General features: G+C 41.3%; 1 protein-coding gene across 3 annotated transcripts in view; it reads right to left on the bottom strand.

Annotated features, from left to right (window-relative positions):
* gng12b (guanine nucleotide binding protein (G protein), gamma 12b) overlaps positions 1-17,531 on the bottom strand; it is a 57,749-nt gene that overhangs the window by 13,687 nt on the left and 26,531 nt on the right. Inside the window, exon 3 of one of the 3 annotated variants that reach the window (XM_058779469.1) lies at positions 15,032-15,107. The exons of the other annotated variants lie outside the window; for them this stretch is intronic. The gene's annotated coding sequence lies outside the window, so the exon portion shown is untranslated. The remainder of the gene's footprint in view (positions 1-15,031; positions 15,108-17,531) is intronic. 3 annotated transcript variants of the gene reach the window in all.

Here is a 17,531-nt window from a genome sequence, read left to right on the forward strand (position 1 = left end):
TTAACGTTATTCATAATCACAGACTGCACTAGGAGTTTTTTTTTTTTTTTACAAGACTTGAGAAATATACATACAGCTGCATTTCCAATGCTCAGACAGGAATTTGTCGGCTGGTCGTACCTCACATGAGAGCCCTTGACCACAGTGACAGCCCAAGTCTGACTGGACCACCATCGCTGGGACAGAATCCAGCAAGTATGCACATTAAGTCTTCAGCATTCTGAACATAACGTCTTAAGATGTTCATGAATCGAGCACTGTGTTCCTTAATGACTGGGTGGCGGCATGGGTTACAAAGTTCAAAGAGGAACAAGCTATTTTTTATTCCCCTGTCCCACAGTGTTCTTTTGCCAGGTCTATTATCTCTCCTTCACACGGCCTGATTGCTAAGCGACGGTTGTGGCTAAAATTGTGCCTTGTGCTGCTGTAACACAATAAGGCTGTTGAGTCCTGGATGCACAGTGCACAGAAAGGACAATGAAGACTGTGCTATCGGAGAATCGACGCACTCCAGCTTGTAAAGTGGGAGATAGCTTACGGCTAGACAGCAAAACATGGTAGGCCGAGGTAACCAGTTTAACAGCACCCTCATGGGAGCTAATCTCCGAGAGCCTGATATGATCAGACAGACAGACTGAAGCCACGAAGCGTGGGGAAGAAGGGAGACAGCCTCTCTCACAGTGACGCAGGGCTTTGGGAAGAGAAAGAGGGGGTGAGGAGTGTTGACAGAGGTGTGTACGTGCATGTGTTTGTTTAAATGGAGAGATGGGAGTCACAAAAAAAGATTCCCACCCACATAAAATTGCTGAACACTTCAGCACTGACTGTGAAGGTAATTCTATAGATAAGAGCACATTAAGATAGACAAAAGATGACAGATTGTGTGAATGCCTCAGAGGTGTTCTGGTATAGGCAATAAGCAGAGGTTGTTTAATTTACAGTGTGTACTCGGGACATTTAGCCAGTGAGTCACAGCTTGTGAGTTTCTCCCATGTCTCCAGAGTGTCTCGGACTGAGGGAATGAAGAAAAGAGGTGTAAAGTAAATGCACACCTACATCCCTGACACATCCGGGACAGTAAGACTCCAACAGCCTCCACCATGTCTAATTCAGACAGTATTCATTTTTCTCTTCTTCCTTCTGGCTATGGCTACATTCACACTCTTAGTGTTTAGAAATTGCCTTTACCTTCAAGTGTGAGTCTCGTAATGTCATGTTTACACAGAATAAAAATGCAACTATAGAGCAAATGCAGTGTAAATGCATTCATGCCACCTCTGAGCTGCATTAAACAGTCTGTGTAACTACGGTACATCTAAATGTCACTGTTTGTTTGTTTTTCACATTTGCTGGCACAGAAATTTTTGTTATCTGATGTGAGCACACCAGACAGTGCTGGAACGAATAAAAGTGCAGTGGTAAAATGCATTTGATCTCTCAGTCCCCAAATGCACAGACATCAGATCTCTCTCTCCTCACACATTCTTCAAGCTGGCCCGCACACAGCTCTGCCCAATGCAATGTGGACGGGCCAGGTGAGAGACTTCAGAGACTCCAACTTCACTTTCAAGTGTATGAGCATCTCACCACATCTGCACAGCAGGACGAGAGCCAAAGGAGAGAATCGCCATCAAGTGCAGTGGAGAGGAAGGATGTTTGCATTTGGGAAGGGCGGCCCTTCTGAGGTATGGTGGGACAGGAAATGGTGCGGCACAGTAGGGAGAGTTCAGTCAGGAACAACCAGATGCAACATCAATGAACGAACCCACCATCTGCTTCTATTAATATACCAGTATGGCACAAAGAGAGATGGGTGGGGGAGAGAATGCAGACCTGCAGTATAAGTCTGTTTGCTTTTAGGCCTTGGCTATTGATTGAGACAATCTGGCATTAAATTCTGGTTAAATGGGTTGAGGGTGTGCGTGCACCTTGAAGTGGCCTCAACTGGCCTTTTGCAGAATATTTTCCCCTTAAGTCCATTTATATTTGTAAGATTAACCCAAAAGTAGAGGCTCCACCCTTGCCCTGACTCTTAAAGTCAGTATGAAATAAAAATTCATTTTTTAATGCATAGACTGTTTATCCATGCATATGTTTTTATTTATAAATTTATTTTTCAACAATGTCATAACTCAATCTTTTCGTAAAACAACAGATTTCTCTTTGGTGACGCATGCCAAACTTCTCCAATCATTTTGTCCGCTTAAACTTTTCTTACAATCAACAGCAAGCTCATATTCAAATGTAGTACATCTGGATTTCATAGCCATTTTCATACTATATAGATACTTTTTATAACGTACTTTTTAACGGTCGCAAAATAAGTTTCAAACCAAACGCAGTGCTATGACTGTGTGATTTCAATTCAGACGCATCTAAGTTTGATTAGGTTGTTCTGCTGTATTTAATTAGAGTTGGAGCTAAAGTATAGCCTTTTTAAAGCAGTGAACAGTGAAAATAATTTGTTGTTTTCCAAGTACTGATATTTACGCAATAACATGAAAGTTCATCTCCAGATGAGTCACTGGCCCTGTTTACACCAGGAATTATAACGCATTTACATTGATTCAATCACAAGTGGACAACGCAAAACAGGGTCTAAAATATTTTGAGCTTGTCCACTTTCAATCACTTCCAGAGGTAGTCAAAAACGCATTCAACTGGATTGCTTTCGTAATGTAGACGCTCATGTGGTTAAAAGATTTGAACAGCAACAAAAGGCCGCCTACTGAACCAAACTTTTGTGTGTTCTGAGCATTCTTATGGAAGTAGAAGAATCTCTGAATCCCAGCCAAGTATGCCACTACCGAGTAACAACACTCAAGCATGTATGCAAGTATAAAAAAATGCAAACCTAGAATAAATAAAAATCACTACATTGAAAATGAAAATGAAAGAAAAATAAGTTTTTCAAATAAAAAAAAATTTTTTTTACTTATCCTCATTGGCTCTTTGAAAACATTGAGAACTTATGTTTTGGCCTTTAAATTCTAATTTGGTCTAAAGTGCGTGCATGTCGGAATGACCATAATTAAAGATTTCAACTTGTATAATTAATAATTATAATTTGTAAACTCAGAATTTTCTGAAAGCTCTGCATTGTACCAACTGACTGGTGCAACGTCAAGCAAAAATAATCAAAATGGCTGTGGCTTCAGCAGAAAAATGAAGTTAAGCATTTATTTTTTATATATTATATATCATACATAATATTTTTGTTTAATATTAATTTCTATAATTGATTATTGTTAATTGTCTTAATGAAGGAAAATCTGAAAATAAACAACATACGATACAGTTTAATATAGTAAAGAGTTGATAAACTATCTAACGTCCCACTACATAAATGATGAGTTTATTAAAAACTAGTACTGTTAAACAATTAATCGTGATTAATCGCAAACAAAATAAAAGTTTTTGTTTGCATAAAATGTGTGCGTTCTGTGTATATTTATTATGTATATATAAATACACACACATACAGTATATATTTTGAAAATATTTGCATGTATTTACATGTCTATATTTATATTCATATAATTTATATTTTATATATATATTTATACAAATATTTAATATATAAACATAACATATTTTCTGAAATATATACATGCATGTGTGTATTTATATATACATAATAAATAAACACAGTACACCTACATATTATAAAAAAATCTTGTATGCGATTAATCGTTTGACAGCACTATTAAAAACATATTTGCATATCAACCTGTTGTATTTTGAGTTGTCTTTTGATTACTCATGTATTTCAATTGAAATCAACGTTATCATTTTCATCTCCTTTCCAATCACTTCCTTTCCCACTTGTAAGCAGCGTAACGGCTTCATTCATTCAGTCTTACTTGTGCACTGAACTCACTGCCCCACAAAAGTGATGTAGAGTGTGACAAAATAAAAAGGGAGGGTCTAGACAAAATCTGAACATGAGTTGCCATAGGAGACGCCTTTAAAAGGCATGTTAAGACCAGGTGTTAATGCTAATATGTGACAGCTGACCATTTATGATCAGTTCACTAAAAACATCTTAATACCAAGTGGAAACAGGTCCATTAAGGTATATACACCAAATGGGACAGAAAAAAACATCCAGGAACATGCAACTGCTGAAACTGACTCAGAGTTTCTTTGTGTTCTTTTGTGGCATCAACAGCTTTTATCCTGTCACTGTGTTAAGTGCACTGACAAAGAGACAAACATTTTAAATCACTCGACATCTTCAGAGCTGCTGGTGGCCTGTCACCTTTTCTTCACCCTACTGTCATGTTATGTATAAGTGCATCTTTAAGGAGATGAAAGAGGACAGGGGAGTCATTCAAAGGTCATCTTTTATGACAGTGTGCATGCTCACCTTCGTTGAAAGCCTGTATGAGCAGATCACAGCTTTTGTTTGGGTCTTAGGTGTTTTATCGTGGAGTGGAGTTTGATACGGGCTCTGTGTGTGGTGAAAAAGTAGAAAGGCTTTCTTCTGTCTCTGTACAAACAGAACGTGCACTATGAAGCACTGACTCGCCTTTATAAACCTGATAACACATACCAGACATGAAGACGAGCAGTCTGTCCGGAACCTGTTTGTTCTTCAACGATGCACAACAGACACTTTCATTTTTCAAAGTCATTTCACGGTTCATGCTATCAATGCAGATTCTTATATTCTGTGATCTCTGCCTGCAGATAATAAGGAAGCTGTGGTTGCATGTGTGCTTCAGTATTAAAAATACGAGAAGGATTGCATCAAGATTACCAGAAATGACAGTAGCGCATATAAGTTTTCCAGTTCCTCAAAATTTCAAATATTCATTGACCTGGTGAGAAAATGTTGCATTGGTGAGCTTTTGAAAATTTTTGCATGTATTTACATGTCTATATTTATATTCATATAATTTATATTTTACATATATAAAATATGAAGCTGTCACATGAAGCTGTATACAAATATTTAATGTATAAACATAACATATTTTTCTGAAATATATACATGCATGTGTGTATTTATATATACATAATAAATAAACACAGTACACCTACATATTATAAAAAATCTTGTATGCAATTAATCGTTTGACAGCACTATTAAAAACATATTTGCATATCAACCTGTTGTATTTTGAGTTGTCTTTTGATTACTCAGATTCGTTTTGACGTTGATAGTTTTTGCCATCAAAATTAATAATTCCGCTTCCAAGGACATTAACAGCTCGGAGTAGAACATAATTTAATTACAACATGGAGTGAATGCAGAGTTAAGGTGTAGTCACATTATCAAAATTTTGCCAAACATTTTGCAACCAAAAACTTTTCATTGTCTGTTGTCATTAATGTAGCAATATATGAAGCACAGCTTTCAAATCACATAAGTTACTTTCAAACCAAGCAGCATTCTGTTGGTCAATGCGGTGAATCAACAAGTGTGGATTCTTATTCAAATGACTAGATTTTGACCACGAAAATTTGCAGAACAGTGGTAAATGTGACCATACATTTAGTCACATGAAGCTGTTGTATGACTTAGAAGATGTGGAATACACATTTGTATGGACTACTTTTGTGTTAATTTCTTAACATAAGAAACTTCATGTTACTCTTTATTTAACAAGACCCTGTCCCTGTTAACTTTGATTGTCTGGAAAGAGCAAAGTATTTTGTGTTGCATGGAAGAAAGGTCTGGAATGACAAGAGAGTAAGTAAATTATGACAGTATTTTATATTTTGGTCAACTATCCCTTTAACTCGAAAGCTTCAAAACAAAACCACATCACTGTACTGTCATTTACTGGAATATGCTAGATAGTTGCGTAAAGACTGGAAGAGCCATTGAGTATCTGGAGTATTTCATTTTAAGCTGCTCAACTCTGCGTTTCCTGCTGCGCAACGGTACAGACGCAAAACTCTGACGTCCGTCAGTCGTGTAACGCTCCAAGTGAGCAGGAGGGGATGTCATCATTTCTCAGCAGAGTAAATGTGAGGGAAAGAGTAACAGAGGCTCCTCAGCAAGCCTCCACGCAGGAAAGCTACAACAGGAAGAGCATGTATCTTGCGCTCGAGCGGAGCGGTTTGGCCACAGTACCCTCCCAAGGGTCAACAGAGGAGGGGCTGATGCTGACAAGAGCTCAATCCCATTTTTTCCCTTCACATACCATTTCCTGGAGCCCTGAGCTCTGGGTTAGACTATTTTTGTGCTGCTCGAGCAAACACATTTAGGTTCTGCCAACGAATCCATTCCAAGTCTAGGGTCCAGGTCAGACTGAGCTCATTTCACAAGAAGTCCGGTTTCAAACTCATGGTTCCTCACATTAACACATACTGTGACCTCTAAAAGTATTTAGACACATAAGCCACATTTAAAATTTATAAATGCAATTGCATGAGATCAATCAAACTAAATCTGCAAAATAAGTTTTGAGCTGTTCTTGCAACTGAGCCAATGACAACTGTTTGCATTTATATTGGATTAAAAAAAAAAACTTTATTTTCTTGAAAATGGTATAATGACCCTAAAATGTCATGTGGTGTAACCAGCAAGTAAAAATTAATAACTCTTTCCTCAAACCTTACACATGGAAGAGTATCTTCATCTGTCATAATTCTTAAGTTTTTGAAATATACCTGGTAATGTAATAAGTATTTTTAACAAATATCATGCATTATTAATTCATAAATGTCATTACGATTTTTGATAGGTTGTATAACACGACATTTTACAACCTGAACTAACCTTGACATAAAAAGTTCAAATTATCTGATATTTTATTGACCTTGTGACAAAGTTCATTAGCGGTCTTAGCGTGTATAATAGTCTAACTCATAGTGTAAAATAGTCTAACTGATTGCTTTTAGATGGAAAAGCTGCCCATAACTCCTGGTCTAGGATCTGTTTTCTTTGTAATAATAGCATAACAAAATAGATTTGGAAAGCGTCAAATGATTTTACAGTGCATTTTCGCAGAGGGGAGAAAAGTAGCCAATCACAGACATGTTTGTTGATTTCAACAACACAATGGCCAATGCACCAACGCTTTTTGTCCAGCTCCGAGTTCTATCATGCTCGTAACTTCATTAAAAAAAAGGTTTCATTGTGTGGTCACATTAATTAGTTTAAACGGAACTTTGTAAGATCGTGATGAATGAGTGACAGTTTTTAATGAATTAAAACTTGTTTTTCATGCTTGACAAGCAACCATGTACGACACAGAGATAGCTAACTACTACACTATATAGATCAAGATAATTATTTCAGAAGCACAGAGTCATGTGATTCTGCAACCGAGCCTGGTCCAAACACAGGATTTAGGTAAGGAAACGCTTATTAATTATTTGTATTGGCTGCCATGCCAAATCATGCACCTGCTTGCTTTTTTGTTTAAGTGTTAGTGAATTAGTGTAAAGCGTTACCCAAATAATGCATTTTGAGCGTTTACTTGAAACCAAGCGCACCCCCAAATTGTAAGTGACAGTTGCAATGTTAGTGACAGTTTCTATGAATGTGCCTTAAAGTGTCTTAAAACATCAAATGCTTGTAGGCCAGTTAGATACAAAAGTGCATATGTTGCCGTCCGACTTTGCATGTAAACTTTATTTACTCTCTGTATCTCTATGCAAACACCTAAATCTCTCCACAAACAGTCACAGTAAAAGAGCAAAGCAAGGATTTGTATGAGTGCGCAGGCAATGTGTGCATACGTACAAAAGCACAATAGCTCATAACGTAAGCGAAAGCAGCACAGGATCAAGAAATTGCTGTAGAAGTGAGTACAGTAAAGCTTTGGGTGTGTTCTTGAAACTGACCCAACAAGGATGCATGGCAAGGTTGTTTAGTCACCTTTTAACTTCTTTCCATTTAAAAACCATCTCTGTTGTGCTAAGAATAGCAGCTTACATTCATGACAAAGACACACTAGAGTAACAGATGCGCACAGCCAATTGCTGTGAGATTTAGCTACAATGCAACACATACTTACTAATTGTGCATGCTGCAAACAAGTATGACCATTCTGTGCCAAACTGGTTTGAAAAAAGGAAACGTGCATCGGTCTACTTAGTAGCCTCAATCTGTGCGTCAGTGACTTGCATGCTTAGACGTCACATTTCCATGTAAATCTGTTTACTCTCCAGTTTGCCAAGAACATCAAAAATGAAAGACAGTACTGACGTATTATAGCAAAGTTATATTTCAATCTCCTAAAATCACCCTTGCTTACCTCTACTTTGATCTATTTTAATCAACCCATCCATATGCACAAAAATATTATTTGCTGTTTCTTAAGAACTGTTATGACAAGCAAACAAGATTATGAGATATTTCAGTGGAATTGACAGAAGGCATGAGACATACTGCAGAAAAAGGACAGTGATGGCATGAGGCAGGAATGTGAGGTACAGCTGCACACACACACATAGGCTGATTTTTACAGTAGAAGAGTACATTCTTATCTCTTAAACACGGTGTCACATGTACACTGTGAGGTTATATGCTCTTGTTATCTTTTAGATGGCGACAGTCTTTCACACACCCGTAAGGAAAGGAAAAAAAAAAAATCACAAATGTTTAGTATCTTCAATATCTCAATCAGTACTTCTAGACAACAATGACGTTATATGGGGGCCAAATAAGGAATTTTGCAAGCCTCCTATGGTAAACAACTATATTAATCTCACGTGTGTCCTCTAGAGTTTATGAAAATACAACATAATAAAAAACTCTGCTCATATTTGCCAAGATATTCTAATAATTCTCAATGATTTCTTCTAAGACTAAATGATCTAAATGAATGAGTGAAATATGCTATAGAGCATTGACTTTTTTTCTTTTACAGCTTTGTAATTGTACTGTCATGAGTAAGTTTCTTTTTTTATTTCTCTAAAGGACAATGCGATAATTAAATATTATTGAGAATGTCATTATGCATTACTCAACAATAAGTATTTTCTTCCACTGTGATTCTAATATTTCAACTGACCCCACCACATACATACATATTTTAATTTAACTGTAAAAACAGTTGGAAAAAGTTAAAACGCAAGCTATAAATTCATACAACAGCACACTTTTGGAAAGCAAGGGCATATGATGATTTGTTTCAGAACTTTCTAAATGATGCTTCCAGGACTATTGTCAATCTTGCCTCATCTCTGTGAGTCACCTTTCTGACATTTAAAACAGCAGAATACACAGCAAAAATATTCAATATACCACAAATGACTAAATGTTTAAGTTTGCAAGGCACATGAGCATTGAATGCAATGACTATTCAAAACTGCCATGATGAAATTAAAATTTGGTTAACTGGTCCAAAACGCTCCCGTGCTTGACTCAGGCCATTCTTATCATTGAGTGCTGCATTATATCTCTTGACTTTTGAGCAATATATTTTCTTCTGGTTATGACTTCCACACTATCTGACACAAGCAAACTTCCCGTACAGAAATAACCAACGATCAATCTCCTTCATATGCACTAACAAATAGGTATTATCTGCACTGTTTACATATTATAGCATGTGCACACAAGGAGACAAGAGTAACTACAGAAACACGCCTCTACTAGGGCCGTAACAATAGACATTTCAAGGGACAGTTTTCCCCTCAATAATATAAATTGGTGAAATTGCCCCTCTCATTATTTGATATTCTTGATTAAATTCTTCCATTAAAATTGCTGTCTTGTGTTGCTAGAATGACAAAAAGTTTAAAAGGTCAAATTATTAGGGTGGTCTGCTTCAGCGGTTAAAATATATATAATAAATATATATTAATAATAAATACAGTGGGGCAAAAAAGTATTTAGTCAGCCACCAATTGTGCAAGTTCTCCCACTTAAAAAGATGAGAGAGGCCTGTAATTTTCATCATAGGTATACCTCAACTATGAGAGACAAAATGAGGAAAAAAAATCCAGAAAATCACATTGTAGGATTTTTAAAGAATGAATTGGTAAATTCCTCGGTAAAATAAGTATTTGGTCACCTACAAACAAGCAAGATTTCTGGCTCTCACAGACCTGTAACTTCTTCTTTAAGAGGCTCCTCTGTCCTCCACTCGTTACCTGTATTAATGGCATCTGTTTGAACTCGTTATCAGTATAAAAGACACCTGTCCACAACCTCAAACAGTCCAACTCCAAACTCCACCATGGCCAAGACCAAAGAGCTGTCAAAGGACATCAGAAACAAAATTGTAGACCTGCACCAGGCTGGGAAGACTGAATCTGCAATAGGTAAGCAGCTTGGTGTGAAGAAATCAACTGTGGGAGCAATTATTATAAAATGGAAGACATACAAGACCACTGATAATCTCCCTCGATCTGGGGCTCCATGCAAGGTCTCACCCCGTGGGGTCAAAATGATCACAAGAACTGTGAGCAAAAATCCCAGAACCACACGGGGGACCTAGTGAATGACCTGCAGAGAGCTGGGACCAAAGTAACAAAGGCTACCATCAGTAACACACTGCGCCGCCAGGGACTCAAATCCTGCAGTGCCAGACGTGTCCCCCCCTGCTTAAGCCAGTACATGTCCGGGCCCGTCTGAAGTTTGCTAGAGAGCATTTGGATGATCCAGAAGAGGATTGGGAGAATGTCATATGGTCAGATGAAACCAAAATAGAACTTTTTGGTAAAAACTCAACTTGTCGTGTTTGGAGGAGAAAGAATGCTGAGTTGCATCCAAAGAACACCATACCTACTATGAAGCATGGGGGTGGAAACATCATGTTTCGTAAGAAGCATTTCAAGGTCCTGGAGTGGCCTAGCCAGTCTCCAGATCTCAACCCCATTGAAAATCTTTGTAGGGAGTTGAAAGTCCGTGTTGCCCAGTGACAGCCCCAAAACATTACTGCTCTAGAGGAGATCTGCATGGAGGAATGGGCCAAAATACCAGCAACAGTGTTTGAAAACCTTGTGAAGACTTACAGAAAACGTTTGACCTCTGTCATTGCCAACAAAGGGTATATAACAAAGTATTGAGATGAAATTTTGTGATTGACCAAATACTTATTTTCCACCATAATTTGCAAATAAATTCTTTAAAAATCCTACAATGTGATTTTTCTGGATTTATTTTTTTCTCATTTTGTCTCTCATAGTTGAGGTATACCTATGATGAAAATTACAGGCCTCTCTCATCTTTTTAAGTGGGAGAACTTGCACAATTGGTGGCTGACTAAATACTTTTTTGCCCCACTGTATAATGTTCAAATATTTGAGGTGGCCAATCAAATCAAATAAATAAGTAATAAGAGTATGAGATAAGAAGTAGCTAAACATTTAGTATTTGACACACTTTGCAACGAAAACGTTAAAACAACTGACAGTAATATTTAGTGATGCAAAGTAGTTTGTCAAATTTTGCAGTTTTGAACTGAAAATAGACTTTTTAAATCACGTGATTCATGTAGAGTACCCTGTTTCCTATTTCAATGTGATGAGACAAGAAACATTAACAGGACATTAAGGAACAACAAATATCTGTGGGAAACTTGCTCAACTAAACTAAATCACCATGTACTGCATTTTTGAGATCTTTCAATGCCCCTGATGCAAGTGAAAACTGCCTCTTTTGTGTTTGTGGAGGGAAAGAGACAAAAATTCATAAGGATGACTGTGGCGAGGGGGGCGTGGTTAGCAGGATCTGCAGCGGGAGAGAGAGACTGGAGAACGAGCGGTGAGTAAGTGGGTCAAGTGCAAGATGACATTCACCTGTTTCTCGTTCCAGTGATTGGCGTGGAGAGATTAAAAGCCACCGTAGGACAGACAGTGGCAGAGAGGAACCAGACTGAGGACTCGGGAGGGCAAAGGACCGTGGCTGAGCAGAGACTCACCAAAGTGCTGTGAACTTATATGATTTGAAAGTGCCGGAGTGCACAACATTTATTTTTGTGGACACGTAATAAATTTTCCCGAGCCTCAGTTACGCCGACTCCGACTTCTTCCTTCCTTCTTCCTTCCTTCTTCCGAACTTTGTTACACTGGTGCCGAAACCCGGGAAGGAAGAAGCCCGGCCACCGCCGTCATGCAGTCCCCGCCAAGCTCGGCGTTTGCGGAAGTCATCCAATCGCTCGCGGGCCTCCACCAAGAACACCATCAGGCGCTGCTGGAGATGCGGGACGATCAGGATCGCCGTTTCCGCTCCCTGATGCAGGCCCAGCAGGAGGACCGCGAGCTGTTCCGGAGCTGGATGGACCAGGAGGGACGGGCAGGGGGGCCGTCCTCGAGAAACTCCACCGGCCCCTCTCACCTGCCCCTAAATAAAATGGGGCCACAGGACGACCCAGAAGCTTTCCTCGATTTGTTCGAGAAGTCGGCCGAGGCATGTGGGTGGCCACAAGACCAATGGCCGGTGCGACTCATACCTCTGCTGTCGGGGGAGGCCCAGGTGGCGGCCCAACAATTGCCCGTCCAAAACCTCCTGGTCTTCACCGACCTCAAGCGAGCCATCCTCCAGCGGGTCGGCCGGAGCCCAGAACAACATCGCCAGCGGTTTCGGTCACTGGAGCTGGGCGATAGTGGCGGCCCGCCGTGCTCGCTCAACAGCTCCGGGACGCTTGCCGCAGATGGCTGTTGGCCGGGGAGGCGACGTCGAGCAGATCCTCGACCGAGTGGTGCTGGAGCAGTTCATCGGCCGTCTGCCGAGGAAGACGGCAGAGTGGGTCCAGTGCCACCGCCTAACGCCGCTAGACCTGGCCATCCAATTGGCGGAGGACCAGATGGTGGCGTGCCCAGGAGTCGGCGAATCCTGCCAGCTGTTCTCTCTCTCTCTCTTCCCTATTGTTTCCCCTCGTCCTGTCCCACTTCCCAGGTCCCGTCCGGGCGTTCCTCTTCGGGTCCCACCCGGGAAGGTGGGCTGCCTCCAGAGGCTGTCGCTGGCACAAGGGCGCTGCCCAGGGGGGTGGGGCTAGCCAGCACGGGGACCACTCTCTGTTCGGACCACGCGCCCCTGCAGTGGCTCCACCGCATGAAAGATACCAATGCGCGGATCACCCGTTGGTATCTGGCCCTCCAGCCCTTTAAGTTCAAGGTGATCCACAGGCCGGGGGCTCAGATGGCGGTGGCAGACTTCCTCTCCAGGAATGGGGGCGTGGTTAGCAGGATCTGCAGCGGGAGAGAGAGACTGGAGAACGAGCGGTGAGTAAGTGGGTCAAGTGCAAGATGACATTCACCTGTTTCTCGTTCCAGTGATTGGCGTGGAGATTAAAAGCCACCGTGGGACAAACAGTGGCAGAGAGGAACCAGACTGAGGACTCGGGAGGGCAAGGACCGTGGCTGAGCAGAGACTCACCAAAGTGCTGTGAACTTATATGATTTGAAAGTGCCGGAGTGCACAACATTTATTTTGTGGACACGTAATAAATTTTCCCGAGCCTCAGTTACGCCGACTCGACTTCTTCCTTCCTTCCTTCCTTCTTCCGAACTTTGTTACACTGGTGCGAAACCGGGAAGGAAGAAGCCCGCCACCGCCGTCATGCAGTCCCCGCCAAGCTCGGCGTTATGAAGTCATCCAATCGCTCGCGGGCCTCCACCAAGAACACCATCAGGCGCTGCTGGAGATGCGGGACGATCAGGATCGCCGTTTCCGCTCCCTGATGCAGGCCCAGCAGGAGGACCGCGAGCTGTTCCGGAGCTGGATGGACCAGGAGGGACGGGCAGGGGGGCCGTCCTCGAGAAACTCCACCGGCCCCTCTCACCTGCCCCTAAATAAAATGGGGCCACAGGACGACCCAGAAGCTTTCCTCGATTTGTTCGAGAAGTCGGCCGAGGCATGTGGGTGGCCACAAGACCAATGGCCGGTGCGACTCATACCTCTGCTGTCGGGGGAGGCCCAGGTGGCGGCCCAACAATTGCCCGTCCAAAACCTCCTGGTCTTCACCGACCTCAAGCGAGCCATCCTCCAGCGGGTCGGCCGGAGCCCAGAACAACATCGTCAGCGGTTTCGATCACTGGAGCTGGGCGATAGTGGCGGCCCGCCGTGCTCGCTCAACAGCTCCGGGACGCTTGCCGCAGATGGCTGTTGGCCGGGGGAGGCGACGTCGAGCAGATCCTCGACCGAGTGGTGCTGGAGCAGTTCATCGGCCGTCTGCCGAGGAAGACGGCAGAGTGGGTCCAGTGCCACCGCCCAACGTCGCTAGACCTGGCCATCCAATTGGCGGAGGACCAGATGGTGGCGTGCCCAGGAGTCGGCGAATCCCTGCCAGCTGTTTCTCTCTCTCTCTTCCCTATTGTTTCCCCTCGTCCTGTCCCACTTCCCAGGTCCCGTCCGGGCGTTCCTCTTCGGGTCCCACCCGGGAAGGTGGGCTGCCTCAGAGGCTGTCGCTGGCACAAGGCGCTGCCCAGGGGTGGGGCTAGCCAGCACGGGACCACTCTCTGTTCGGACCACGCGCCTGCAGTGGCTCCACCGCATGAAAGATACCAATGCGCGGATCACCCGTTGGTATCTGGCCCTCCAGCCCTTTAAGTTCAAGGTGATCCACAGGCCGGGGGCTCAGATGGCGGTGGCAGACTTCCTCTCCAGGAATGGGGGCGTGGTTAGCAGGATCTGCAGCGGAGAGAGAGACTGGAGAACAGCGGTGAGTAAGTGGGTCAAGTGCAAGATGACATTCACCTGTTTCTCGTTCCAGTGATTGGCGTGGAGAGATTAAAAGCCACCGTAGGACAGACAGTGGCAGAGAGGAACCAGACTGAGGACTCGGGAGGGCAAAGGACCGTGGCTGAGCAGAGACTCACCAAAGTGCTGTGAACTTATATGATTTGAAAGTGCCGGAGTGCACAACATTTAGTTTTGTGGACACGTAATAAATTTTCCCGAGCCTCAGTTACGCCGACTCCGACTTCTTCCTTCCTTCTTCCGAACTTTGTTACAATGACCTCATCATGGTATAACTTAACAATGATGTGTGTTCACAAGCATAAAGCTCTTGCCTAAATGACTGCACACTGTCCCTACTGGCTAGAAACAGAGAGAGAGGACAAAGAGTGTGTACAAGGAAGAGATGTGTGTATGTGTGTGCACCAGGCTCAGGCTGACCTCAGTGGGTAGGAAGAGGTAATACGGGGAAATCAAGCTGGATTCTCAAACACTTCAACGGCTGATGAGAAAGCACCTGACCAAAGAACACATTCCTGCATAGTTAGTCACCTCCTCAATGCAGTTCAAAGAACACACACTCACACAAACACTTGCATACGTAAGCTTGCATAATGTATGAGAAAATCGAATGCACATTAACTTGCATTGTGGATGTACTTTTACTATTTACTGTTATGTAAATCATCATCACGTGTATCCTAACAACAAGGAAGTTATTAAATTTTGCAGTCATTTTTGAAAACGTCTTTAAAAAATATTTTGTTTTATATGTTCATATGTAACAAAATAGGGTGCAAATGAAAGTGTGTGAAAGTCATTTGAATTTAAACAACATTTGTCTAACATCAAATTTAGGTTTTTAAGTCCTATATGCAATGCATATTTTTATATCAATAACTTTATTGGTTTTACAAAAAACATAAAAGTAATGTGATTGCAGTAACATGTTTAAAGGAGGACATGTGTGTGTTCCTGAACATTCTACACCTTGATAAGACTTTGATTTGGTAACTGTGGTCACCTAAATGTTTTGCTGCTTTCAAATTGTGAAAAACTGTTTTTTTTTTAATTTATTGTATATTTTAATCATTGGTGTTTTACGCAATATTGCACACAAAATGTATAGCATATATTATACAGACCTATAATTGCAAACTGTTTGCAAACTGTTGCACAATATCAGATTCATATTAAGAAATAATAACGAAATAATAGACAGATTAATCAATTATCAAAATAGCTGTTAGATGCAGCTCAGAATGTGGAATTATTAAAATTCTGTCTGATACCGATAAGCAGGTAATTATTTTTATATATGTGTTTAACCAATAACCGATATTTTCAATATTCATTTTGAGATTTTGCTAGAGATTACATGAAAACATCCAATCAGGCTTATAACTGATACACAGTAATAGTATATTGTGCAACCCTAATTGACTTTTTGCATATTGTTTGAAGGAGATCATTGGGCAAGAGGGAGAATATCTGATTAATTGAGGAATTAATAAAAAAAGAAGAAGCCCTAAACAAATAAAATCTATTTGGCTAAATTTTGAACAAATGTTCCTTTAACTGAAAAAAAAAATAAAATAAAATAAAAAATAATCTAAGCCATCCAAAAGCAAATAGGTAACACTTTACAATAAGGTCTCATTTGTTAAAAATTAGTTGACGCATTATCCAACTATGAACCAACAATGAGCAATATATTTTTACACCATTTATTAATCTTTGTTAATAAAATACAATTATTCATTATGCATGTTTAATCTTACTATAAAGTGTCACCAATATATAAATATATAAAGTTATCAAATATCATCAGAAGCCTGAAGAATATCTAATATATTATTGTTTGTCACACATGCAATGCTCTACACCCTGCGCGAATCTCTGGCCTCTGTGCACAGCTACAATCTTGAGAAGTGCAGAGAATTCATAGTTAATGCTTAACTGGAAGCTGGGCGTTAGTTCAATTCAGTTTAGTTCAGTTCCTCCCTTGATTCTTAGAAGTGCCAGCACTGTTTCTAGCGAAGTGAAATTGAAAGATTTCTCTGAACAGGTGGAAAAGGATAAGCCTACCTGAAAAAAAACAGCGCCTGCAGGGCCAAGGACAAGAGGGGAGCTGCTTGTGGTGTTGTTGAGCAATAACATGTCCGTTAAAAAAAAGGAAAAGCAATGAAGACATTTCAGAGAAACGGTTGTCTATAAAAGGATGTGATTGTCTTACAGTTAGGCTGAGCAAATGGAAATATAACTGAACTGAAAACCCTGAAACAGACGAGTCTGTTAAAATGCAGTGCAGCAGGGTCAAATGCTTAAATCAGAGCCCTGTGCATTAAAATCAAACGCAAACTATCTAAAGTCACACAACAATCTTGTTCTGTACTCACACTCGTCCTTCACTACTCAATCTCTTTTCATGAGAGTCATGCACATGGGGTCGTCCGCCTTGCTCTGGTGGGAGGACAGGACAAGGTAGGAGTGCGTGTTTGTAAATGTGTGTGACCGACCACGGGTCCTGCTGTGGTCTGGAGGCCGTTCTCTTGACCTGCAGGTGGAATGTGTACTGTGAGCAATCTTAGTGGGGGGCCAGCGCTAATACGAACCTTAGAGAGACAGAATGGAGTCAGACGGCTCATGGGAAGGTCCCTCCTCTCTCTCTTGTTCATTTTTGTCATATTCCAACCTCCCAAGGAGGAAGTGAGGAAGAACTGAAAACCTTGGGAAAAAATCCCCCATAAACAATGCACAGAGCCTTTTCAATCAGTCTGTGATAGTTTAGAAAGCACAAACTGGCACGGTTGGTCTCAAGTATTATTTTTACAGCTCCACAATCCCATGGACACAACCTCTAATATAGCATAAGGAGTGTCCATGCAGCCTTATACATCAGTGACTAAAGTTGTTTTTTTGTCAATAACAAAAGCTACAA

This window comes from Onychostoma macrolepis, chromosome 06, assembly GCF_012432095.1.
Source record: "Onychostoma macrolepis isolate SWU-2019 chromosome 06, ASM1243209v1, whole genome shotgun sequence".
Taxonomy (NCBI): Eukaryota; Metazoa; Chordata; class Actinopteri; order Cypriniformes; family Cyprinidae; genus Onychostoma; species Onychostoma macrolepis.